Genomic DNA, 26,984 nt, shown 5'->3' with positions numbered 1-26,984 from the left:
CCACAGTGAAAGCTCAAACAAGCAACCTCCCATACTGACCTACTGCCACATCCACAGCGCTAATTGCAGGGCGGCTGTTTCCCCCACTGCAGTGATAGCAAACCTGGGAAATTTCCAAGCAGTATCAGTTTGCTTCATGCTACAATGTCATGAGTTTTTAGTTTTAGAAAAACTACACGCTGTCTCTTTGGCCATTAAAACAGTTTTTCGTCTTGCAGCCAAATTCTCGAATGTAGAGAAAACCACCTGAGCAACCTGCGTGGCTTTGGGCAGCGTTGCACATAGAGCCACAAGCGCAGGAGGAGGCGGGAGGCCACTGCCGGCCACACTGCCACCCGCGGTGCTGCCCGCGGTTCCCTCGGCAGCTGCTGCCGGGCGCCAGCCCCGTTCGCAGCCAGGAGCTGCAGGGYTGGCTGCAACCGGCTGCTGGGGCTGCCTGGCACTGCCTGTCTTGGGAGGGAAGCCTGGCAGAAGCCAGCAGAGAAGGGCTCTAATTGCTTGTTTCTTGCTCCATGTGTCAAAAATTAATAGCGAAGGTGGGATCTGAAACTTCAGAGGCCTGAAAACTTAAGAGGCTGCACCTTTTTGCATTGCAGTTGACAAGGTTGAGGGGCTAGGTAGGAGCTTTTCATCTAGAGAGGATGGGAAGCCCCTTTACAAGCTTATCTCTAGCAGCTCTTAGGTTCAGTTTGCTAGTCTCAAAATAGCTTCACTAAGGATACACTAGGATACACTAAGGCAGAAGAACTATCTTTTCTATCAGAAAGAAGGCATGTGCTGAGCCCATTTCAGACTTGGACTTCCCTTGCGGCAGTGCACTGAATGTGAGTAAAAAGCTGCAGACTCTTTCTGTGGTTTTCTTCTCGTCTTCTTAATGATGAATTGTAGCCATGCACCTTGAGAACCATGCACTGAAAGACAACTGGGACTTGACGCCGGAGTGACAAGTGGATAAGGGGAGAGAAAATGATCCGTGTAAGGTGATCAGGTCAAGAGTAGAGAGCATCTGGTGATGAGCATGGGAGAAAAGCAGGGCTACTACGTTGGTAAGGTGGAAATATGATGGAATATGGCTCAGTGTGAGCTCTTGTACTGTGTATTCATATTGGAGAAGAGGTAATACCTGCTTACATGTGTACTCACTGATTTGCATCAGTAGATGCCTCCAAAATGGTGCTTTCCCCACATTTCATTCTAGCATTCATTTCTTTCTAGCACTTTTGCACCCCTGGAGTTTTCTTTCTAGCTCAGTTGTGGGTAGCTCTGCTGAATGCAGTCGCTGGCTGCCCCGTGCAGCTGCACACGGTGCCTGCAGCAGCGGTCCCTGGTAGTCCCTCAAAGCTCTGCAAGGTACAGCAGACCTCTGGTTACAACCTGTACATTGGCATTCTCCTGTTGTTTCAGCTCGCCCATTAAATAACAGGCTATCTGAAATGCATCAGGATGTCTGGGCTTTTTATAGCCTCTTTCATCTTAGATTCTCAAAGTACTTTAAGCCTTATCACCCTAGTGACAATGCTAAGCATTATTATATCCATTTTACAGAGATCATAGAAGCCAGAGATGGAAAAAGCATTATTTGATTATGTTAGACTGCAAGTGCTGAATATGGTTTTCTCCTATAGAATATACTAAATACTGATGTCTTTCCCGGCTTCAGCAAAGAAGCCATGAAAGAACAAGGCATTAGAGGTGAGAGGCTTGGAAAGTGGCTGAAAACAATGCAGCAGGGACCTTCCAGTCCACTCCAAACTGCGTTTGCCCCTTTTGCCTTTCAAACAAATCTGGTTTTGCCGCCTCCTGCCCTTATTACACTATTATTTATATTTAACTATATTTATTTACATTTTCAATCTGCCGATCCCCTCCCCATCTTGAGAAATGGCCCTGTGGCCTTTCTCCTTCTGGGATGGTGCATGTTAGATTTAGAGAGTGTGATGCAAGCGTAATTTCCCAGGGACGTTTTATTATTGATGCTAATTAAACTTGAAACTAATGAGAAAGGATTACTCTTCAGGGCCGATGAGGAGGCCATGGCAGCTTTTTATAGGTTAATTATTCTTCTAAAAGAGTTGGTTTAAGAAAAAAAATCTTTTTATCAACTTTTTTTCCCCCTTGTGTGGTACGAGAGACATGTTTGAAGAGGATTGAAAGATAGTTGCTGCACTGACCTCATTTGACTCTCAATCAGTAATCTCCTTCCATCAGCAAAAGGTTAATAAAAGCCTTTAAGGAAAGAAGTCCTGTGCCTTATCATTGGGCCGGCAGTGCCGAATGGGGCTTCCTCCAAGTACTTCCCATTACTCTTCGGTGTGATTTCCTGGACATACTCTTGACAAATGCAGTATTCCCTAGAGCTTCCCAGTGGCAAAGCAGATGTGTTATGGAGGTGGGGAGAGACTCTGCAGTCAGGGCAGATTTGAGACAGGCACTGAAATCTCTCAACTCCCTTCTCCCTTAAATACTGCAGCCAACCACTAAACCAGTCTCACCTGGCTTGAGAGGGTGGAGAGGTTCCACATMATAGCCATAGCTGGTTTGCACCCAGCTGAGGAGGGGGTAGTGTYTCAGGCTGTAGCTTGAGTGCCCTGTGGGGGGACAGGAGAGGCAGAGGCTCCCTTCATGTGGCAGCTCGGCTGCCTGGGGAGCCTCCTGACCCGCTTGCCCTGGAGCAGCAGTGCTGGCAGCTGCAGCCTGTGGAAGCCCCTTGGTTTGCTGGTCAGGCGTTGCAGTGTGAGGTGCAGGGCAGTTCTCAGGGGACAGTGTTCACCTGTACTAACAGCAAACAAGTCACATCCCCTGGCTGGGTAGYGCTATAGTGCCCCAAAACACCCTCTGCGTGTCCGGGCTCAGGCCTCCAGACTCTGCTAGTAGGATTTGGGAGTAGCACTTGAAGTGCCCAGTCCCTTAAAGTGCTTACGGCTTGAAATCATGTGAGGACTGGTCAAAATCCCAATGTTTCCTTTTCGCCTTGCCAGCTTATTGTCCTTTATCTTCCGAAAGAAAGCAGCATTAAGTTTTAAGACTCGATTCAATAACACTTTATGGATAATAATTATGACTGATATTAAGTCTTCAGCAACCAGTCTGTAGTGCGACTTAATGTTTTGAAGTTTATTACCAGTGTAACCTATCTTTTTACATCATTTCCAAAGCAGTAGCAAATCTACTGTTGAGAGTGCAATACCAATGAGCTAGTTGCTCCCATTCCTCTGCCAGGTGTTTATGTCACTTACTGTGGCGGGCGCTGGAGGAGTTGGCCAGGGATGCAGCTTTGTTTTCAGAGTCTGTAAAGCTGTGAAGTTCTGCTGAACGATTGAGTTAATGAACTAGAGCAGCCCTGTGCTAGGAAAGGAAAATCCATTASGGACTAGTCCCTGGACATCGTTCGATCCTCTCTCCCCTTTTAGTAGTCAGTGTGTGAATTCACAGTTTTCAGAGATGCCATTCAGAGAATCTTGCACCTCTGGCTGAAGTTTATCCCCCTAAGGGAAACTCTTGAAGAGCACCATGTACCAGTGTGTTTTGTTTTCCAAAGTTTTCCTGATTCCCTGACAAGTCCAGCTGAATGTGGCAGTGTGTCTAGATGCTGTGACGATCTATGGAGATGGTCCCTGAACCAAGCTGAAGATCAAGCGGAGCAGAAGCAAGTCCTGGTGGTTTCCAGCTCCTGAAATGCTGTGTGCAGTGATCTAGTAAGTTATAAGTATTGCATTGGCACCRAAAAAGTTACCCGAAGGAGCCAGGACTGTGTCCTTGCTCAGCTAACCCTTGTGCGCTTCGTGCCTCGTTAGCTGTACACGCGCTCCGCGTTGCCTTTCGTTGCCTCCTTCAGAACTCTCAGCATATGGAAATCTCCCTCCCCGGCAAGTTCAAATAAGATGCTGTCTGCTCTTGTCCTTTCTGCCTTTTTGATAGGAAAGCAGAAGGGAATTCTAAAGTGCTTTGGGAGTCCCAGGGAGGCCTTGCTTTGACATCTCTAAATATGTGAGTAATGGGGTGCTTAGAGCCGATTTTATGTGTGATGGATGCTCAACGATAAGGAATCACAAATTATGGGCAGCAGAGCTTGGAGAGCAGAGCTGCTCAACAAGATTAATGGGAAGGGAGACCTTTCATTGCAAGAAAGTCGCAGTTCAGGCTTGAAAGCAGACGGGGACACACGAGGAGTCCCAAGGAGCCGGGCAGCAGGGCTCCCTGTGCGCGTGGGAGCGCGATGCCTGGGCAGGGCCCTGCCCGGCTGGCGGAAGGGCAGCGAGAGCAGCGCGTTGCAGCTCCCGCCTCACCCGCAGACGGGCGCGCTGACACAGCCAGCAGTGCAGGGGTCTTCTCGGGGGAGCCTGCCCAGCTGGTGGAAGGAAACTCAGAAATTTCTTCCTGCAAGAAATGCAGGCTGAGGAGAAAAACAGCTTGAGRCTGAAATAGAATAAAATTGGGTCTGAGCACTGGAGGGTTTATTTCATAAGCAAAAGGCAATTCTTGCTTGTGTGTTGGTATCTTGATGTAAGATAAAGGCTGGAGTTGGTGAAAACAAGATTTCAGAGAACCTGTGATTGCTCCTGGGATCGAATCTAGCCAGACTTTCCCTCAGGGATATGACCTTGCCAAACCATGCAGGTTAAGCGTAAATRAAAGTTGCTCCCCACCCAGTTAGATAGTAGAAACTTAAAGATGTATTTTCTTACTATTAGAAATATTGTCAAATTAAAATGAAAACAAATACATCAAAAATTTGCTTGTAAATAATAAGCAGATAAAAGAATAAGTCACTTTTTCTTTCTAATTCATCAAAAGTTGCAAGCTATTAACTCTGAATATTGTGACTAAGAGAGTAGGGAGTGGGATTAGTAAAACATTAGAGGAGGTAGCTATGAGAAGATTGTTAGGAGTGCAACTTTTAATCTCTAACAAGGATAATAGTGTGTGGAAATGAAGCCAGCAAATATGTAAAATACCTTTAAATATAGAGGAGAAAACTGCAAAAAATAACTGGACTAGTAATCAGATGCATAAGGCCTTATCTGTAAATACAATGGCTTGAAAGATGGCAATGCTGCTAGATAAACATAAAGACAACTATGAAGCAGAGAATAAATTGAGCAATATCCTCCAAGCAGCAAAGAGCTGGAGCATAAGACCCTGGGAAGACATTTAGGACTTATTGCTTGAGAAGGATCCCTAAAGCTGTCAGGCAGATGTGCAGCTGGTAAGTAGCTGACTCGCTGGGATGTTGACTGAAATGGTGGGAGAAATAAATCAGAGGGGATTGCATTAGTGTTACTGAAAGCAGTATATTAGTTTGCTTTGAAGCATAGAGTCCTGTGGATAAAGCAATGACTGTCATGCCGTAAGAATGATCAAACTGAGTGGAGACGAGCCCCACATTTAGGCTGTAGTATAGGCAGGGCATTCAGTTCCTTACAGGCATAAYTCCCAGGTTTCCTTGAAGGCCTGGAGTTTGATTGGAAAGCGTAAGAGTCCTGTGTGACCCTGCCAGGGACCACCTCTCCTGCTCCGCTTTGTGAGTGGATAGTGAGGCACCTCATGTCTATTCTATGTGTGTGTGAGGAATTGCATTTTCAGGGGTTGTTTTTGTGTATTTTTCCCTCCCCTCCAGTATGGCACCTTTTATCCTCCCTCGGTTTAGGCAGTGAGGAGAAGSGAAAAACAAAATGAACGCAGAGTTTACTGAGCGAACCCCTTTTGCCACTGCTGTGCTTGAAGTGGCCAAACGAGCATGTGAGGTGGCAGCCCTTGCTCCTGGAACCTCCTCGTGCTGAGGAAAGGCCTTTGGACAGGAGGTGTCGTGCGGAGCCTGAGGTTAGTTATCCACTGAGTGTTGCTGCTTTGGAGTCCCAGCTCTGGGGCCTCTGGCATCCTTTTGGTTGAATGAATGAATGCAGGGGAGATTTAATACTAAAGCACTGAGACGTCCATCCTAGTGCATGCAGAGAGAAGTATCAACCCTCCAGGGTCCCGTGACAGGAGGAAAGCACTTACCTACCCTGTCTGAATATGTCCRAAAGAAAAGACATGGCACATTCTGATGGTTGCCTCTTTAAGCCTTCTATCTCTGAAGATCTAGTTTCAGGTTTTTACCTTCACTTAAAATCATGTGCAATTTACCCCAAGTAACTTGGCAGCACAGACAACCCCAGGTGATTTTCCTAACTGAGGATAAGAGCTTCTTCCTTCCCATCCTGCCTGTGCTGTATTGGACTTGCCTTCATGATAGGACGTTTACAGGCTATTATCCCCAGTTTTAATTTAAAAAGGTCAATAAATATGTGCTTTCTGCTTAATATTTGATATTCAAAGTGATTCTTGTTGCTTCTGAAAGTATGAAAATATTTTAAATAAAGTAAGTCATTGAAAAGGGAAAAATGAGGCTTTTTTTTTTTCTGAAAAGAAAGTCAACTAACTTGAGATCTCCATCTTTTTGGAGAACACTTTACTCTGCTTGAGAAGGAGCTGAAATTGCCTTGTTCCTGCTTCTGAAGTTGTTCCAAGATAGCTGTGATAGTCAAATCCATTTGCAAAGACAGAGTTGAATAATGATCTCATCTCTTATCATCTCAATTGTCACTCATTCCAATCTCTTTCCCCCGAAACATTTGGGGATGATGGAGTGAGGTTCAGATTAAAATTCTAAAGAAAAGGAAATAATATTATATGAGGATCAGGCTAGTTTCTACTCAAGTCACATCAAGGGAATTATCAGAAAAGAAGGACGCAAAGTGCCTAAAATGTAATGAAAACACTTGTCCAAACTAGTGTAAAAGGCATTTCCATTTTAGCTATAGCCTTCTGAGTTAGTTCAGGCTTAGAATAATTTAGAAATATTTTTTTTTCCTGTGTATCTCTTGCCTCCCTGTCATATCTGTGATTGTCCCAGATTGCTGGGTCCTGCACACGGGGAGCTTCAGCGCATGCCCTGGCATGGCAGGGGGCTGGTGGAGCTAGAGGTTCATCAAGATTCGGTCTTGCAACATCTTTTCTCAAAATCTTCTTGAGAGTCACCGATAAAAGACTTTCTTCTGAAGCGGAGCCAAAGCCAGAGCTAAAGCTGCAAGGGAACAAGTTCAGCTCCAGTGAGCTGAATCTGCCTTTCCTCCATGCAGAGACCATTTTGGTTTTATATTCTGGGCAAACCCAAGTGTGTGTTTGTCTGCTTTTTACCAGAAGAACTTCTTTTCCCTCCCTCTGAGCTAGCTAAATGTGACCAGGAATCCCTTCCAAAATTGCCTCCTTTAATGAGGCTGCTTGCAGTGCAAGTCGCACCTCCCTGTGGCTGCCAGTGTCACAACCTGGTCCTACGCAGAGCTGCCTTGATGCTGTTTCCTCTGCAGGCTCCTTTCCGAGCACCGTGTTTTACATTCCATTTCTGAACATATAACTCTTCTCTCAAAGGCACTGAGTAAAAGCACCACGCTGCCATTCCTCCAAATAGCACTAAATCTGTGACAAACCTAAAAGAGGTTTCACAGCAAGGTAATAAACTACTGGCTTGTCAACTTTTTGCTGGCTAAATGGAAAAATGAGTCAGGCAGCTTTACTTTTCTAAGTGGAGAGAGATAAGGGCAGTTTCAGCATTTCAAAATCTGCCATGAACATCCATAAAATAAAGGGTTATTTGTTTCTTAAACTGATGCCAACTGATGCCTTCATGGTGGGAGACTCTTTTTTTTTTTTTTTACCAGATTTCATATGTTTATTTCTGTAATATCCAATGAAGAGTTATTTACTAATATTTTAAACAGCTAAAATTTCATCTGTTAGCAATTTTCCTTGAAATGTAATTTATCTAAGAGTTTATCATCTAAGCTGTTAGAGGTTAGAACAAGTAACACTGACACCCGGGAGAATGGCAAATGACTAGAATTGAGAGTAGTGGAAATCAGGTTTTGTAAGCATTTCCAAGATCTTTCATGATCCTATTTTTCCAATAAAATAATTGCACTAACTGAATCTGACTGACTTTCTGACTGAAAAAATGTGGTGGAGGGGGAGGAAGGAATGATTTAGCCATATTTCAGTATTTTTTTTTCAGCAACTTGAGTTGTACTCTGTTATGTCTCTTGGTCCATATGTTCTTAACCTTGTTGTCCTGTTTCTTTTTTTTTTTTTTTGTAAACGGCAGCTCGTAGAACTCCCCCATTGCTTGGTACATCGTGCCGGGATTTATGGCATTCTGCAGAGCTGATTGCCCACCGGGAGCATCAGCTGAGTACAGCAGTGTGCAGAGAAAGGGCCTCACCAAGGGAAGGACGCATTTCCCATGGTATCATTGAATCCCAAGTCATGTCCGACTTCCCAAAGTACTCTAGGGCACAGTTTGGGTGTCTGGTGGTTATGGAGGCTAGTGTGTGTCATTCCCTCTTCAAGAAAGCAGATCAGGATCTAAGGAGATCCTGCAATGCCTGATAGAAGCCAAGCACCCTCTAGCCAGAACAACCACATTGTGATTTTCAGCTTTTTGAGCACTTTCCTGTGATGTGTGGAGAACACTGCATTTAAGGACTTGAGCCATTTAATCTTTTACACTATCACTGTCAAATAAGCTCCGTCATTGTGAAGTTGTGTTTCCTGGGTATGTATTTTTTTTTCAGAAACTTCTTTTCACATTAAGATCAGCAAAAGCTCTTTCTCAGAAGCCTGATTAAAAATACAGTTCCTCCAAGGAAAGGAAAGAATATTTTCAGCATCAAAAGAGATCACAAGATTCTCATGAAAAAAAAAAATGGAATGAATTTTGATTATACATTGCAGGAAAATAGGTAAAAGTGGCCTCAGGGCATTCTGCTATTTGTAAAGTAGTTTGGCAGGGGGGATTTGAACAGACATCTGCTAAGAGTATAATTGATGAAGCACCTGGAAGGCAAGAAGTGTCCTTTTTTTGGCCTCAAAAAACAGTTGAAGATAGCTTTTTTTTTTTGGGGGGGGGGGGGGGGGTGAAATTGGTCCTGTTTTTGTGCATTTAAAGCAACCACACATGAGAAACCCCAAAAGCTGTTTCTTTTCAAATACTTGCGACCAGCGTGGATGGCTTCCAGCTCTATGSCTGGTCTTCTAGGATCACACTGAGGCATTGGGAACTCTGAGGACTTAGGCATGGAAGTGCAAATGCTGTTTCTTGTTTGCTGTCTTGAGCAGGGTTGTCATCTGTGGTGGTATTAATCATGTAACCTACCTGTACTCTGGAAGGAAACCTTCAAGATTTATCCTGAATTACTTCCTTTTTTTTTTTTTTTYCTTKTTTTATGATTTTATTTCTAAGCTCTGGATTGCACCWTTTTTAGCATTGCACAAAGAGTTTTGAGGACACAGGATTCCGGCGGGTGTGAATGTTGTCTTCCACATCACATATAGCCAAAATGTTGCCAATTAGCCTCCATTTTTAAAACAAGTTTCTAGGCTACTGCATTAGAGAAATAATCACTGTTTTGTGTTTTCATTAGAAAAAGTTTGTGCCCCCTTAGTGCTGAAGACATTTGCTGGCTCTAACTTTTGTATGGAGCTAATCCCATCTTTGTTTTCCTCGTTAGACACCTTTACAGCTATATGCATATTCCCCAGGAGTAGGAAATGTTCCAAGGTAACAATAATAACAGTGCTTCCCTAAAGCCTCTAGTTTATCCACAACTTTATTAAAATGTGTTTAGCATCCTAAGGTGTCTGCCTATCAAGTTAGCTTGGAGCAGTTTCAGGATCTTGCAGCACGTACCTGGAAAGCAGCGGTGACTTTCTCCAGTGTCTTTCATCAATCATTTGAGTTGTGCAAAAATCTAGCTGACCCTTCTATCATAACCAGGGGCAGATAGCTTTGAATTGTCATTTTGATAAAGTTGGGAGTATTGGCAGTGTTATGGGCTAAGGAGGCTGCCATCTGAGTCTTTCAGCTGTCAGCGTCCTTATGAAATACCTTAAGAGAGCTCAGGCGACGTGTCCGGGCTGTTTCATAAATCTCACCCTCATGAGTGAGTGAGTTTCGCGCGGTTTCATAATCTACTGAATTCTATTAGACCGTAGCCTTTGTTTCAAAAATAGCTGTTAGAGCAGGATATTTGATGAGGCTGCCTATTGTTTTTCCATAGCCCTGTAAGTTTTTATGTCAATGAAGGACTTTCTGTGTTGAATACCCCATTAATGATTGACCTGTACAACACACGCATGAGTTCAGTGATTTATCTCACGGTCAGAGGTAGCTCAGCCTGGATGGATGTGTCATTAGTCTCTCTCTGTTTTATTTATTTATTTATTTATTTATTTATTTATTTATTTATTTATTTATTCTTCCTCTCCCTTCCCCCTCCCTCTCCCACCCATTTTTTCTGTAGGATGAAGCACAGAAGATGGTTGAAGTCTGTACTGATGTCTTAGTGCTGTCTTATCACCTGTTGTGATTTAACATTTTTCAAGGCTTACATGATAATTTTAGCACAAATTAAGCATTGAGGCTGTAGCTTTACTGCACCACAGTTTAAATAACACACAAACAGCATCAATACTTGGAATTTAAGACAAGAATAGATGAGAAAGGCCAGTTAATGGGAGCCCAATGACCCTGTAAAGAGAGTTCACGCAGTGTTGAGAGCTGGCACCACAGAACAGGGGTGGCCTCTGAGGGGACATTTACCAGTCACTACAAGATCCTCAGATACTTGGCTGAGGTGAGGTCTGACTCCCATTTTGTCATCTCTGTTACCATTGCTTTTCTTTTGGGGAAGAAGGCAGATGAGGAGAGGAGCAGAGAGGGGAGAGAAGGCTGTGGTGCTGCGTTGCTGTTCTTTTACCTTAAGAGTATCTTGCAAGCTCGTTTCCCAGGTGCAGCTAAATAGGAAGAGCAAGAACTGAAAATTTCATGAAAGCATCTGCATATACAAGCTCCATGCGAGAAGACCCTGGCTTTAGAAAAGTGGCTTGTAGGATGTCAAATCATGAAATAAACAATTGAACTGCATTATCTGCATCTACCTTTTTCAAGACTGTTGCCTGCATTCTACAGCCGCGTGTTGGTTCATCATGACCACAGCTGCGACAGGATATGTGATGGTTTGAGTGTATTTGAACCCCGTCTTGGTACTGAGGTCAGAAAGAGCAGAAGATCTTAAGGCTTGTTCTATGGAAGCTGCAGAAGTTGAGCAGAGGCCAATGAATAGCATGGGCACCTGCTCGAGATTTGGGATGCTCTAGGGGTGAGCTGCTGGGCTGCCTGGCAGGAATCAGAGCTTTTGTTTCATTTTTGCTTTTCTTTTCTCTTTTATGCAGCTGGCAGAGGCTGTAAATCCAACATCTGCCACCTTCTTAGTAGTCTGTTGATGTGACTTTTACTAGGTAAGAAACAAAGTCCTGTGGAATGATTTGTGATGCTAAATCAGACAAGATGTGGAGGAAGCAGTTTGGAGTAAAGGTGATGGCAGCCTTCTGGAGAGCCCTACTGGTGCCTCATCCACTAGGATAGGCTTTATCCAAAGGAAGATGGTGTGATATATTCCAAAAGCGTGGGATTCAGCAGTGCTGATACGCTGTGACTGCAGGGCACATGCCCAGTGCTCCAAGGCTTCTTTGGAAAGGCTCAGCCTTACTGTGCCTTACTGTGCCTGTGTTTTACAGCCACGGGCCAGGGCTTTGTGCTGTAGGTAGCTAAGTTTGCTGGGTGCTGCCTCTCCTGAGCATCTCCAGCCCAGCACCAGTGCAGCAAGATGAATATCTTCTATCAAACATAGTTCCCACATGCTGAGAAAAAATAGGGCAGAAATCTCTGGGACAAAAAAAGATAACCTCCCTCAAGAAGGTAAATAGAGAGCAATGTTATTTGAGAGGAAGTTAAAGCTGACTTGAACATAGCCTCATCTTAAGAAATGATGGACTTGTATAAAGAAAACTGCACTTTGTTTGCACTAATTCAGTTTTTAACTGACCACTGAGATTTGTGTGACTCTGTGTTTGTGTGCTTGGAAATGCAGCTGCTTAGTTTGAAGCAGTAGTGAATTATAAGCTTATGAAGTAGCCTTGCTAGTAGAGAGCTCATTGACCTGTTGCTTTGAATATGAGATTGAGCATGGGGAGCAGCAGGAGCGGCAGCCATGGGAGAGCCGTGGGCGCGGGTGGCGGGCGGCAGCGGGCCCGGCTGCCGCTCGGGGGCCGCTCGCGCTTCGTGGCAGCGCTGCAGGGCCGCCCGCGCCGAGGGGCGGCTCCCGCAGCGCTCGTGGGCACCGCGTCCTGGCGCGACCCGGAGCCAGCTGCGTGCAGAGTTGGCAGCATGCAGATCGTTCTGCGCATTGGGTTTTGTTTTTCCATCAGGTAGGTCCCTTAGTCAAGTTTCACCTGATCAGTGAGAAATACACTTACATGTCTTGTTCAGAGAGGAAAAAAAGGAGCTTTCTTTAGGTGTGTGTGAAGGACACAATACGAGGGAAGTATAAATCTCCAAAGTACCTAGCGCCACTGTTGTCAGTTTGGCAGTTTCTTATATGAACAAAAGAAATTTAGAAGCCTGCGCATCTGTGTAGTGATTCTGTCATTCTTTTTGTCTTGTACCTTCAGTAAATACACATTTCCGTGAGCTGTGATTCTGCCTACATAAGCTTTTTCATTCAGCTCACTGGAATTGTTCCTGACAATATACACCTGTGATTTTAACCTAGTTTCAGTTTGTACTGATAGTAAGTTATGTTGTGTTCTTACTTTCTTTGTGAGAAACACTACTTAGCGTATTATGGTTCTGTTTGCCTCCCAGCTGTCTGTTCGGGGTGCATCCCAAGAGTTGCTTTCAGTAAAATGGTCTGCTCCCATTTGCTCATCTCCCGCTGCCTTTATCAGTTGAATAAAACCATGCATAGCTCTACCAAACTGCTGTATTCCTCGAGCCACAAGCATCAGAGCCACGAGCACAGGTTGAGAAGCTGGTAGATTGATTTCCGTCCTTTGGGATGTTTGTGAAATGTTTGTATTGACCATCTGCTACTCTCCACATATGAGTAGGTGTAGCACAGAACATAATTTTGGAGGGCTCTAAAGCACCATAAGCTCCTAAATCCTCTTAAGGTGTGTTGGTGACAGCTGGGGAGCAAGTGACTGCCTTGGACCAAACACTGCACCTTGACCAAACCTGGTATTGAATGCCACTGTGCAACTAGAAGAAGCCAGTTGTTTCTCAGTACTGGATTCAGGCCCATGCTCTGTAATCCATTTTCTGTCTGTATCTATTTTTCTTTGCAAAGACAGAGGTGTGCCCCCAGCACTGCAGTCCTGCAGGAGGGAAGAGCTGCGCCTGGCCTGTCTCCTGCAGAAACGTGTGCGCTTTGCCCTGGAGTGCAATGCCCAGGGCTGGAGCGGACAGGCAGCACGGCACAAGACACCTCTAAATAAAAGATGCTCTTTCAGTGCTGCGTTTCATAGACAGAGCCTTGGAAAAAGTTGAACACCCAGTAGTAGGTGAAGCATAACCGTTGATTTGTATTTAATTGTCTCCTACCCTTTTTGTCATTTAGGAACAACTACAATTCACATATTTGTGATTGGATGTACCGCAAGTGCAGGATCAAGGCTACAGTGTCCCCAAAGAGCTCTCAGAACTTCCAAGTATTTGAAAAAGGTGTAAAACGTGGTGCAGCCGTGCGAGACGCTGCGGAGGGAGTTTCTCTCGTGCAGAGGTTGTCAAGTAAATCTATTCAGCGCTTCAGCAACCCTGGGTTAAAGTTGATCAAGTCTCCTCAGAGCAGTTCCTGTTGGTCTGTACATGCTCCCTTTTTTAAGTAGTGGGTTCAGAGAAGATTTTCCCTCCAAAACTGGCAATAAAATGAAATAATGAAGCCATTGTATAAGTGCCATATATTATGAATTCTGAGTAGTAACTCTTAAAGAGCACAGAACAGCTAATATCATGCATTAATACAGGACATGGTGAAAAAGTTACTGAAAGGATTCATTTAAATGCAGTATATGGAGCAGCTCTGTTACAGCATCCAGCATTAGAGGAGCTCGGAGCAGTGTGCCTGTGGAAAAGGTTGCTTGTGCCTTCCATTTATAACACTCTTTTATAAGTTCCTTATAACTTTCAGCCATTAGAATTTAACAAAAAGGAATTCTCAATCTGATCATCTGCTGGAGGCTGTTTTCCCTTAGCGATTCAGCCAGGACATCTTGCCCTCTTTAGAGAACAGGCGCACACGGGTATTTTATTCTGGGGAAGACTCAGCTCTAGAGAAGCTGTCGGCAGCTCCCCAGGCTCCCTTGGGTCGGGAGGATGTAGCTAGTGTTGAGATGGGCGGATTGATGAGCAGGGTCAGCAAGTGTAACATCCCACTGCTTACAAGAGAATAAATGAAACACTAGGAAAAGTTTTGCCAAGGCATCCATTGGACTTCTGCAAGGTTGTCACCATTTCTAAATCAGAGTAATGATTGCAAGCATTTGCTTGTTGCGTAACATTTCTACAGCACTCTTAGAAACCATATGTCAAATTTCTCCGTCACACGGTGATTGTTAAATCATTGAATGTTCTTGATCCCTGTCTGTTTTTGGAATGTGTAGTGGAGATGGAGCCAGTAAATATGACAGCATCAGGTTAATCTGCCCCTAAAATTTGTGTGTGTTTTAAAAAAAAAAGTGGGGATTAAGTGTAAAAACTTCTCTGTGAGGGACATCTGCAGCTGATATGGAGGTTCAGATATGCTGGTTTAGGAAAATCAGGCTTGCTTCTGACACAGTATTCTGGAATTCCCACCCATAAACTGCAGAGATGGAAACAATTCCCTTGGAAGCAGAGTGATTTCTGTGGTGTTTCTGCCTACATGGTAGTGTGTCCTATATATAACTGTAAGACTTCTGCCCCCCTTATTTTTTTTTGAGCTCAGTCTGACATGGCCTTTGCCCCCAAGTAACACAATACGAGCCGGGTGGGATGTAACTGAGAGGAAAGAACATAAAAGGTGACCACAGTCACCAGGGTTACTTCTTATTTCAGATAATAATCTGCTTTGAGTATTCAAAATTTCATTAAATGGTTCTTGGGTGCTGCATCTAGTTGCAGGATTTTTTGTTTGTTTGTTTTAGCTTTACCTTTTTGAAGTAGTCTATGTTTTCATTTTCCGTTTTATATAGATGATAATCTATTCGAGCAGCTCTAATATCTGAAATATCTGAAAGTTTATGTCCTCACAACACGTCCAATTGCCTCATCACATACTGAATTTATCTTTAAGAAAATTGGAGCCCTAAGCTAGATACTAGTAAATTAACCCAGTTTCTAATCTTCCTACATGGTTTTAAATAATATATTAGTCCAGGAATTATTTGTGCCTCAGTATTAGGTATTAATGTATAAATTCAGTGTATAATTCACTCATTAATCACATGAATAATTTCTAAAGTATCAACAGAAATAAAGGGAGTCTTAAGGGATGTGTATTTATATGCATATGGACATTATGATGTATAAAATTTTCATCCTAATATTCTATTGTGACTTGTTTGGTACCAGTTTTGCTCAGAATGCAACTGAACATTTGCCTCTGTTCTCTGGCACCTTCACTTTTTCTTATGTTTTTCCTCTGCTGAAGCACATCAACATGCCCTAAAATGCACGGAGGTCCCTAGAGGGTGGTGCTATCAGCCATATTAGACAACATTCATAGAACTTCTTGAAGTTAAGGCTAAGTCTTTCTCCTAGTAGAGAGGACTGATCAGAAAAGATGTTTCCTTTTAGTTTAGGTTTTTTTTTTTTTTTTCTTTGAGTCTGGTATGAATTCCATGACATGAATAAATGTCATGGTTGACGTTTATTTTTCTAAACTTGTATGAAATGTTCTTACTTTGTGAGCCCTATTCCTCATTTGCTGTATATTTGGGCCTCCTGGGAATGTTCTGTTGCCTTCTGCCTGGATCTTTCTGTATAAACTCTTTTTCTCTTCCTCTTTCTTGGTGAAATAACCTATCGTAAATACTGCCTTTACTTCTGGAAAGGAGATGCATAAGTGCAGCCGCCAGTTGCGCAGATTGCCTTTATTATTGCTTCAGCACTGGGAGCGGAGCTTCTGAAAAGGTCCTTCTTTCTGCCTGGGAAAGAGACCTCTTGGGTCAGTGAATTCATTCTACTGACGGACAGTTGTGTCCTTGAGCCATATCCCGAGGTCCTTCGGATCTCCTGGCAAGTTTTTTGAAGGTCAGGTTGAGCGAAGAATGTCTGGCCAAGGTCTCGAGTAGTTTGTCTCGAGGAGAGGCCTGGGAGTCTCGCAGTGCCCTGTGGCTCCAAAGGAGGTCAGCAAAAGTCTCTGTGTCCTCTTGTTCCCTGTGGCTGTAAAGTCATAATTATTTTGCTAAGTGCTGTGAGATGTTATTTGTCAAGCTGAGTGGACTTGGTGAACGCTTTGGCTGTATACAGCACACAGAGGAATTAAGTGTTGTGCAACTCTGAGGACGGTTGAGAACATTCCCAGAATTGGAGGGGAAATAAAACCCATAGAAATACTCTAGGACAATTTTCAACCTGGATGAAAAGTTGGGACCGTAAGTAGCTGGTCTCAAAACTGGCTTCTCCCCAGGAGCCATGTATTTTTCTGCATAGCTTATGAAATGGCAAACCACATTTCTGTGGAAAATCAAACTTCATCTCTACTGTTGACCCAGGCTAACCTGGGATTACATAAACGTGAAGAATTTGTTCTATATGCATTTAAAAAGAAACGTGAACTTGTGTCAGCAAAAGAGCTAAGTGCAGCCCAGGCTACGTGTGCATGCAAAGATAAGCAACATATGCAGGTGCTTGAATGTGCATTCCTGTGTGAATTTTGGATTTTGCTCTTTGCAAGCTGCTCCTTAGAGCATATTATTTCTTTCAGCCATCTCCTGTTCTAGGAAGCTCAGCTATGCTGGAAGGAACTTGCACTTTCTCTGAGCGTCTGAGGTTCTTTTGATTTTTCACTATTTGCATATGACTCGAAACTAGATTAGGAGCTTACGAGGAAAAGGGATGTACTGAAGATCTGTTTGATATGTGATGGAACTTGAATACCTAATTTGCTTAAGTGCTTGTAAGGTGTTTTTTTTTTCTTTAATCAAAAACTTGTCCTGAAAAGCAACACAGAAAATGTGGGATTTTAGTAAGATGGAGACAAAGTGTAGAAATACCATTTTCCATGTGCAGAGTGGTACGGACTCTGAGGAGAGCAAATTACAGAAACTATGAAGGGAAAGAATTACCAGACAGGTCCGTGTCACAGAAGCACATTGGACATAKAACTGTGCAGAAGTTGTGCTCAATCTATTATTAGCTTAAACAGACCCCTTATTTGCGATTGCACTAATGTCAGGCTATGCCTAACAGATGGGATTTGAACCTGTCACAGTCTGCTAGCCCAGTCACTTTATACATTTCAAATTAGCAATGAGATCTTGGTCTCCATCCTCCTCTCTATTCTGAGCATAAAATAATTTTCCAAGGGATGGTTTCCTTAAATGCACCCCAAGTGGTAACCCTTGAGGATGGTCTTGTCTTGCAAAAAAAGGCTTAAATGGGTTTTTCAAGTCTCTACTCTTTAACATCAATGGATGTTAAGAAATGTTGCTGAAAGCCTAGGATGGGAATGGAGCTTTTTTACAGTGAATGTCTTTTACCTCTCCTGTTTCAGATGGTGTAAAATAAGGCTGGACTCCACATCTTCCCCCATGTTAAATTAATGCAATCTCCTGCTGAGATTTGAATAGTTAGAGGGATTTCTGTTTTGATTGTGTCCCGTGTTTCCTCATTTTTGAGCCTGTCTGGAATTAGCAGGGTTAAAGTGCTGCGAGGAAAAGTTCCTGCTGTCATTCAAGGATCTCAAAATACTTGAAAATTTGATGAATCCTCATTACAGTTCTGTAAAGTGGATAGAATTATATAAATGTATACTCAAGGCTACGTGCCTTACCTAGGATTGCTGAGTATGGCTTTGGTAAAGGACACTCTCCACTCAGTGCCCTTAGTGCATAGCCAGGTAGTCATCTGATCTCATGGGATCTCTGGTTCAGTCAGTACTGGTGAAAGGCAGGGAAAAAAGGACCTCTRGAGAGGTCCCACTGCGTGATCTGCCAGGGGATCACCCCTGGGAAGTCAGGAGAAGAGCCTTACGGAAATGGAGTGAACTCTAACCCAGGTGCAGTGCTGGACAACGTGAGTATTTCTGTTGTCAAGCAAAAATCTGAAGGGCAAGAACACTCTGGCTGATAAAAAGGAAATGTGGAGGAAATTTTGACCAATGCTGTTACATCTGAACTGTTTCACGTGGAGTAAAGATCATATCTTGTTATATCATCAGAAAAACATTTTTCTCCTTCATGCACGCTTGTCTTGCCTGCTTCTGAAACGCACTAACTAATTGCTAGGATCTCTTACGCTAATTCCCTTGAAAGTTCAAGGATGTTGTGCTTGGGTGTATGCTAATTAATTAAAGGTTATGAGTTGGCTCTTAATCAAGGATTTCTTCTGAAATCCAGGGCCCCAAACAGTGCAACTGTGCCATGTTCGTGGGAGAGAGCAGTAGTTCCTTACAGCGTGAGCACATTAAAATGGATCTCCATCAGTGACCTCGTAGATGAAGTCTAGTGTCACTTCGTTCATAATTGATGATTACTGAGTAAATGAGAGGTTTGTTGGGTGGCCCAAGTCTGTATGCTGGGTTGCCTTGCATGAGCACTGGCAGAGCCAACAGGCAGGGTGCTGGGTTGACTGGAGAGTGCTGCTGTGGTTGACGGGCACAGCAACCACTGCTGAGGTTGATGGGCACGATGCAGGAGCGCGGAGCGTGCGTGCGGGTGTCTGGTGTGCAGCGTTTGTTGTTGAACCTTCTTGCTCGAGCTAGAGTCATCTCCCATCAGGAGTCGCTTACGGCAGTGGAGCAGCAGTGCTGGGAGGGAGAGCTGCTTCGGTAGCTAATGCTGGTGCGTTTACAGCGGCCAAAGTTTTTATTACAAACCTCCCAGAGGTCACATACCGACCGCCGCTCGGTATGTGCTGAAGCCTGGGGCAGCCTTGATAAGGAGCAGGGCATCATGAGGAGCAGGGCAGAGCCTGCTGAGGGCCTTCTTCCAGGAGGAGGGAGGGAATGGGCTTGGCAAAACCTGGGCCCATCACATATTCCCATGGGATCACATGCAGCAAAGAACATTTAGAGCTCAAATGAGGCTTGGGCCTGTACACACTTGGTAGTTTGGATGTTAGACCTGTATGCATTTTTATCTTTTTTTTTTTTTTTTTTTTTTTTTTCCTCTCTCTCTATTACTTTAAGTCCTGGGTTTAAATCACACCATAGCTGAATCTCATTTTCCCTCAACCCCAATTGTTTTTTAATAGAAACCAGTATGCTCAGGTTCTATGTATTGATGCCTCCTCTGAGGGCTCCAGTTTCTCACTCTTCTCTGTTTTTCCCTCCTCCCTCTTTCCTTTCTCTGATTTTATTTTTAGCATAGGAAATACATGAGTAGAAATTGGCAAAGAAGCAAAGAACGAGAGTGAGGGGACAAATTGTCCCCTTCCCTGTCCATGAGGGGTTATTCAGCATTTTCTCCTCTCTCCCCTGATCTTTTYCTCCCCATCTTAACTCATAAGCCTGATAGTGAGATCTGAATGATTGGAAACTGGCTCACTCAGAGGATGCTTTTCCATTTATGTGTCTCTTTGTGTCCGGAAAGAGATTATTAATAGGCTTTTCTTGGCAGTACTCCCAAACCCGTAAGTTATTTAAATTCAAAAAAAAAAAAAAAAAAATCAAGAGGGGAAAATATCATCTTTAAACACAGGTTTAGCCCTAAGGACTGTCGATAGAAACCCAGTCCCTCTTTCTCCTGACCAGAAATGCCCAGTAGGTTGAATTTCAGGACAGAGAGCATAGGCTGCTACATTAATGTGGTAGGTTTTCCCCAGGGAATCTGTGCCAAGATCAGACTGCACATCCATTTCCCTGGGATATTTCAAAATGCTACCTCTAATCCAAGTGTAACTGGAGMCAGGTTATAGGAACTCCCAGGGGTATAGAAAGAGTTGCCTTTTAGCAATKGAATAATGTTTATATGTGTATCAGACAACTACTCTGATTTATTTGGCAATTAGGGATTAGTCAGTCACGATCACTGTTTTCATCACTACTTCATTATTCCTCAGAAACATAATGTACTTGTTCTTTTTTTTTTTTTTTTCTTTTTTTTCTCCTCCCCTTGAGGAATATGAAAAATGTTAGGCCAACCTTTAAAACTGCTTGGTCAGTGGTTCTTTATTTCTCATATTTCATCTAGTTGCCATGACTGTATAATGAGGTTATTAAGACATACTCTTGATTAGATAGATTCATCTAATTGTAATTCAGAGTCTACTTTCTACAAATCCAAATGTGGCCTTGTGCTTGCTCTGTTTACGTGCTCCAGGAGAACCAGAGATGCCTGTAATTAAGCCAGAAAGCCACTTGTGTCACCCAGCTGCATGTCTCTCAAAAGGTGGCCAAAGCATCRTGCATTCTGTTAAAAGTACATACAGGTTAAAACTTGTCTCTGTGTTTAATCGTAGCCTTCTCTCTTTTATCATGCAGAGAATCAACAGTTTATTTCCAGAATTACTACCTCTAGTTCCATGAGAATGTATTCAGTTCATAAAAAATTGAACAGAGGATGTGCAGAAAGGAATCCAGGGATCTCGCGGTATGAGAAGGCCGCTGGGTTTGCCGGCTCGGCCCAGGTCTGGCCACTTGCAGCTGAGGGGAGCAGCCCGGTACGGACACGCTGCCCCTTGGCAGCGAGTAGCAGCCCTTGGTAATTCCAGGAGCGGTGCTGCCAACCCCTGCCATTTCACTGCAAGTCTTACTGTGTTTGATAAAACCTGAGAGCAAAACCAGCCCCTGCGGGAATGCATGTGGATAAGGGGGGATATTCCCTGGAAGTCCTGCAGGGCATCCTCCCTAGATGGCTTTTGTGTCATTAGCCAGTTTTGGCATCCTTCATGCAACGAGCTGCTTATAGTTTTATGTTGCAGTTGTTCTATTTTTGCATGCTAGCAGCTCGCGGCTTGGCTAATGTACCATTGACAAATGGCCCTATTTGAAAGGAGGCCCTGTGTATTACATAAATTCATTTACATTGTATATATTCATTTAGAAATGAAATGCAGAAGAGAAAAATCAGTGCTTTTCCAAATCAAATAGGACAAATTCACCAGTGGAAGATATTTGATTTTCTAGGTTCTAAGAAGCAGACAAGCTGTTTACCATTCTGATTTATTTTATTTTAAACTTAAATAAAAAAGTAAAGTATGTTCTAGAGCTGGATTGTCCTGTTTGATTTGGCAAGCTCTCATTTGTATTTTTTTTTTCTCTCTGGTTTTCAAGATGAGCAGGAATTCACAGTGCTGCATCTTGAACACCTGGATCGACACTCAGCGACCTCGTGTCCTTTGRTAACTCAAATGAGATGGGAAGGAAGGAAATGGCCAGTTGCATCCTACCCCCCAGCGCTAACTCTCATCTATGTTATTTGGGGTTGATACATTTTAAAACTTTCTGGGCTGGGATCCGCAAAGGCCACATAGATCCCACAGAGAGAGTTCAGTGAAGGGCTGGGGATGCAGCACTGCGCTCCCATACGGACCTAGGGACATCRGTGCTCCCATCCCTGGCACCCAGAGCTGCCAGTTCCTTTTGCATTAATTGGGGATTCTCTCCAAGAACAGTCTGGTTGCTTGCGCCATCGTTGGCCAAAGCCATGGTGCTGGTTTGCCCCTTCAGRGCACTGCCTGAAGACCAGACAAGAGCCTAGCTCCCCAGGTGTTAAGCACTGGGTAAAGAGAATAATTCATGGATCCTTGCCTTGAATAATTTATGCTCAAAGCTATTGCTCACTATTTGTCCTCACCTGCAGGTTCCCAGAGCAATTTGTTTTCTGCAAAAGAAAGAAAAGCTCTCTTAGAACTTTTTACAAATTTTAGAAMAAAATATGTGAGGTTAGAGTCATAAAAATGGCCAGAAGCTTTCTTTATRTATTTAACTAAGTGGTCAGAGTGGTCACCCAGGATGCAGAAACCCAGGTTTACTTTCCTTCTTTGCCGAGGAGGTTGGACCTGCAGCRTGCACACGTCAGGAGAGCAGCCGAGCCCTGGGGCAGCGCTGCACGCAGGGATGGGCAGGACTTTGAATCCTTGCTGCTTGTTCTGCTCCAGTGCGTGCAAAGCACTCAAGTATTCATTGCTGCCAGGGGCTGGAGCTCCAGTGTCCTTCCTGCCAGGGGAGACACATCCCCAGAAACTCAGCATCTGCTCCCTGTTGTGCTGGCCATATTTATTGCTTTGCGTGAAGAGGGACAGTCCAGCAGGAAAACTGAGGGAGACACCGCGTGACCTCTTGTAATTCACTCATTAAAGGACACTCACCTGAAGCGCTGGTCTCAGATCAACTTTGGACCACAGATCAAATTTAGGAACACTGGACACACAGCGATGACACTCTTTTCCCTGGTGTCTTCCCCTCCCTGCCTCCCTGCTGCTGCGCCTGCAGCGGAACCCAAAGCTCTGTCACTCACACAGTGCTAACCGGGCAGAGACGACGTGTGGGTTAGGGCATGCAGACATTGGGAGAAGGATGAGAAGACTGCAATCTTTTTAGAAGGAACAGTTAGATTTTTGTTTTATTTTTCTTAGAGCAAACAGCTGAAGTGATAATAGAATGACTGAGTATTTGGACTGTTTTTTAGCTGTCAATGTGATATTAAATGAAGCAATATTATGCCTAGAAACAAGGGGGGAAAAAACACTGCTGGATATTTATAGGTGTTGGTTTTCTATAGCTCTTTTGTTGGACTGAGTGAATGCTCTGTAGCGTCTTGTCAAGCCTTTCATTCTTCCTCCCATTTTACGAAGCTTCTGAACACCCTTAGAAAAGAATCACTTCTGAAAACCTCTGAAAGCCAACAAGTTTTTTAAAAGTCCATAATCTTGGCTGGCTGCTGGGCAGTGTTCGCTGCTGCCTGGAGCAAGGGGCGCTCGCCCTGCACTCGGCATCGCAGGAAGCGTCCGGCAGGCGCAATACAAGGGTCCGGTGCCCACGCGTGGCTGTGACATGGGGACATCTCCCATCTCCTCGTGGGTCTCCCTGAGGCTTGAAGCAGGCTCACAAGGCTCGCTCTGGGGCTGCACGTGTTTTAGAGCCTCCTGTAACAAGTTTCCCCAATTTCCAAGCAGTGCGGGGTGCAACCGCCTCACAGCGCCCTGCTGAAGAGTCCCGTGGAGCCAGGAGCTGAGCGGGGCCCCTGCAGGGCCGTGCACCCCGTGCGCCCCCGTGCCCTGCGCTGCCCGCGGGGCCCCCGCTACAGCCCGGGAGCTGCGATGCCAGCGGCGCTTGGCCACATGCACAGCATGAATTTTTCAGCTCAACTTTATCTGAGACCTAAATCTTTAATGGACAAGGCACAGTAAGAGGCTTAACTTCACTGTTAATGAGGAAACATCATAAAAAGTGCTGATGGATTTGAGAGTTTTTTTGTTTGTTTTAAAAAAGAATTTCAGGTAAATACTTGTGAGTTCTGGACTTGGGCAGTCATCATCCAGCCTGATGTTTGGGGTGAGCATCCCCAAGCAGATAAATTACACTGCTAACGTGGCATATAGTGGTGAGAAAATAGGGTCATAGGGATCCCTCATGTACATAACCCCATTCTGTGACTGTTCTTGRTTCTTGAGTTTAGTAAAACTCCAGCTGATCAAAGGAGCGAGGCCTGAATAGGGACTAGAGGCTTGTGCCTTGCACACAGTGTAAATGGAGCATAAGGAGAGCAGAGTGGCATAAGGGCCTCCTGCTTTTGGCTGAGCTTCCAGCTGGGAATGTGAGGAGGAGCACAGACCTTCTGGCTGGAAACCTCTGGAGGATACAAAAGCACCACTTTGCCTTCTGGCTGTTTCTCCCATGTTCTCTTGTTTTAGACCTGTGTGTGTCTCTAGCARTCTCATTCCTGCTGCCMTCTGTCTGTCTGTCTGTCTGTCTATCTATCTATGTATCTATCTATCTATTTATTTTTACTCTTTCTGATGGCTTGTCTGTAAATCCTTAAGCAATTCATGCTGCCAAGCCTGTGTACAATGAAGCGGAGCTCTTTTTGTTCCAGGTCCTCATCTAAAGCTTGCTGCTGATAACACTGAGCGGTTCTGTAAAGCTCTGCTTCTGGCCCGGTGGCACCTTCTCTTCCGTGGCTTAACCTTTCTTGTGAGATGTACAGCTGGAACACTCTTCTGGTAGGGGCAATGTGATCTTAAAGAGATGCTTTCTTGAATTAATCGCCAGTTCTTTAGCTCATTGATGCACCTGAGCCCAGAAACAGGTTTTAAACATGAGACAARCGAGCAGGAGTGCAAACAGTGCATTGACATAAAAATTCCTGCTCTGATTAGTCAGAGGGTGGCTCAGAGACCGCAGTTCAGCTAGAGTCGGGTTCCCTCCTGAGATGTGGAACCTATTTTTTTTTTTCTTGTTCTCTGCACACTCGGAACTTGTTGCTACTTAAAGCACAGAAAGGGGTTGCATAAACATTTTAATATTGCATGAGGCTTCTGTAAGCTTGAATGATCTTATGAATGCTAAAACCATGACATACAAGCACAAAGAGAAAGCCAGCAGCAAAGAGTGCGCAGTCTTATCGAGATGAACTGGTAGATCCGGCAGCGCTCGTCGGTGCTTGTCGTGTTTTGCTTTTCCTCCTGGGATAATTCAACCACAAGTCTTAAAAATATTCTACCTCGCATTAATGCTAATTTCAATGTTCCCTTAATACATAACCTCAACCAGCAGGCAAATTACACATCTTTAGATCTAACTATATATTATGTCTTTAAAAAACGAATGAGGTCTTTTATTTGGCTGACTCTTTTTGATTTTATTAACTGTAAAAATAATGCTGAGTTCTTCATTTGTTCTCATTGGTATAAAGCAGCAGACTRTAGTAAAAGAACCTAAAGAGCTGGAATTCAGAAAAGAAGTAACAAAGGTATTTTGATCAGCAAGCAACTGGAATAGCAACCTGCAAAGGAGCTGGTCACTCTTGCATCGTTTCCCATCTTGAATCAGGGTGCTCTGTAGAGCAGGTCACAGAAACGTGAGGCCGATGCAGAAATTCAGTGGAGCACTTCTGTAGTYTCTGTTGTGTTGTGCAATAAAGGATTGTAATCATCCTTTCAGGCCCTAAAATATCTGATAACGTTGAAACTGAAGAATGGTCATGTTGAATCAGACCAGGAACCTGCCAGTGGCAAATAGCCTGTCTGCTAATGGGAATAGTTTTTWAAAAAGTTAAGAACGAGGTGTGCAAAGTAATGCTTTCTTTGGTGTCATATTCTCCTTTCCAGGGATTTGTAGCTGAGGAACTTCTTGAGATGGGAGTTGCATCTGCATCATCTTACTTAGTAGTTTTTAATGGATTTTTCTCCTCAAAATTTGTCTCACTGCTATTTGAACCCATTGTACTTTTGTCTTTCATGTCATTTGGGGGACCTGAGTTTCAGAATCTAATAACTGTGTCACATGAAAAGCAATTCTATTTTAAAGCCGCACCATCACTTCACTGAGCACCCCTAGATTTTGGCTTATGAAAATAATTACTGTCTCTTCCCTGCAATTCATCTTTTTGTATTCCCTTATTACAGCCCACATCACTCATCTCTTTTCTAGGCTGGAAAATTATTGTTTATATAAGTTCTCTAGGTAATGAAGCCATGCTATCTATCTGATGGTTTTGTTGCCTCAGTATGAAAYTTTTCTAGTTCTGCTATATACTTTTTGAGACTGAGGAGAAGAGGTTGAGGTCTAGGAGGGTACTATGGGACCAGAAATATACTGTAGTTGTATTTCCTGCTCTTTCTTTAATTCTTTTCTAATAATTTCTAAAGTTRCCTTTTTGGCTCCTGTTAAACATTGAGGTGACGTTTTCAGAGAATTATGAACAAGACGCCCAAGAACTCTCTTCAGAGAAGTAGTGGCTAATTTAGTCATTATTGGATAAATATACCAAGGCTGTTGATCACAATCTAATTAAATTTTTCAAGGAGGAGTGCTAACTCTTAAGCTTTCCTTCTCCTAGTAAAATCGAGTGTTGGCTGTGTTTTGTTGGAGAGGTTAATGGATGCCCTCTGCTTCTTGTCAGTGTTTCTCCTCATTTAGCAGCCTGTTCTTCACTGCAGCTGTGCTCAGGATACAAGTAGGGGCTGCAGAGCTGAAATCCTATTTATTTCCGTTTAGAACTTCCTGGGCAAGCAGGAGTCAGTAGTGGGAGGATGGGAGGTACTGAAGAGGAATAGAGATAATTAGGGAAGATTAGTTTGCCTCAATTATCTCAAACATTTGCCTTCTTCAACTTGTTTTTCAACAGAAATGAAGTGGGCCTGTGTAGATGCTTCAGTTATCCACAGATTTTCAGGGCTCTGTTAAAAAAGATGACCAATTTCTGTCAATCTAAGTTATAAATATCATAGTATCTGCATTCCTCGCAGTCTTTTTAGATACTTTACTTTGCAGTAATTGTGTAGGAGAGGTAGCAAACGAGTAGCTGCAGTTCTCATCTTTAAAATCTTCACATTATAAACCAGCAGCCTGTACTTGGAGGCATCCCAGAGCTCAAGGCCGGTCRGGTCAGTTCGTGGTAAGTCCCATAGCGGGGATCTGATCTCTGTTCCCTAAGGATAATATGCAGTTTCCCTTCCTCTCTCGGGTTCCAGGGAATGGAACTCGCTCTCGCTGGCTGTTCGGAAGCCACAGCCCAGAAGGGATAAGTGTTGTCTGTCCTCCAGGGCGCTCTGCTACTCACCCGTTGGGCAGCGCCCTTGTCAGAGCCTCACGGGTGCTGCTGGTGGCAGCAGGGGCCCCCTCCTTGGGCTGCCTGGCCTGCCAGAGGGCAGTGGCCAGGGCAGACGTGACTGTCCTCTCCTCCTTTGTGCCCTAATGCTTTAGGGGTACCAAAGATGAACTTGGCTGCTTATCATTTTTTGC

Source organism: Nothoprocta perdicaria, unplaced genomic scaffold, assembly GCF_003342845.1.
Source record: "Nothoprocta perdicaria isolate Ctin4 unplaced genomic scaffold, notPer1 scaffold_51, whole genome shotgun sequence".
Taxonomy (NCBI): domain Eukaryota; kingdom Metazoa; phylum Chordata; class Aves; order Tinamiformes; family Tinamidae; genus Nothoprocta; species Nothoprocta perdicaria.
Note: the sequence above shows the minus strand (reverse complement) of the source record.